This window comes from Octopus bimaculoides, chromosome 5, assembly GCF_001194135.2.
Source record: "Octopus bimaculoides isolate UCB-OBI-ISO-001 chromosome 5, ASM119413v2, whole genome shotgun sequence".
NCBI classification, from domain to species: domain Eukaryota; kingdom Metazoa; phylum Mollusca; class Cephalopoda; order Octopoda; family Octopodidae; genus Octopus; species Octopus bimaculoides.
In genome coordinates this window covers 109,511,350-109,512,193 of record NC_068985.1, presented here as the reverse complement: position 1 = coordinate 109,512,193, position 844 = coordinate 109,511,350, and positions in this window count along the sequence as shown.

Here is an 844-nt window from a genome sequence, read left to right as displayed (position 1 = left end):
TTAATGAAATACATTTTTTTGTGTTTTTATTTGTGTTGTTGCCCTTAAGTTTGTTTTACGCATTAACGATTTTGATGAGGTTGATGACGATGACGAAGAGGATGTTGATGATGATGGTTGGTGTTGATGATGATGATGGTAGTGATGGTGGTGGTGGTGGTGGTGGTGGTGGTGATGCTGCGGCTGCTAATGACGATCATAATTATGATGATGGAAATAATGGCGAGGACTTGCTGTGTGTCGAATGCGAAACATCAACATGTTTATTAGCAGTAGCAGTGCTAGGTCTTTCATTAATTAAGAAAAAAGAATTGAAAGCTACCTGTATATTACTATATATATATATATATATAAGTTTGTGTGTGAGCGTGATTGTACGTGAGTATGCGAGGGCTTGTATACATACGTGTAAGCCTAATGCATAAAAGCTTTTAGCTATCTATAACTAGTCTACTGGATAACTTTCGATGTTTTCTCTTCAAAGGGTTTTTAAACTCAATATATCCACGCTAATGTTGTGATATTAGCGAAGGCAGTGAGTTGGCACTATTGTTAGCACGATTAGCGGCATTACGTTCGAGATTATAGTCTTATTTATTGATTGCCCAACAACAAATTAACTTCGGTGGGATTTTAACTCAAACCGCAGAGGGTCAGAACTTATTCTTGGCAATATTTCTAATGGTACAGATAATCTGTCGCTATTTTTAAGCGACCACATTATGTTAAGTGCGTAGAGAAAGTGGTGCAACTTTGCAATCTTGTGGATTCAAGCTCCATCCCACTGCGCGGCATCTTGGGCAAGTGGCTCCTACTATGGTTCCGAGCTGACCATAGTCATCTG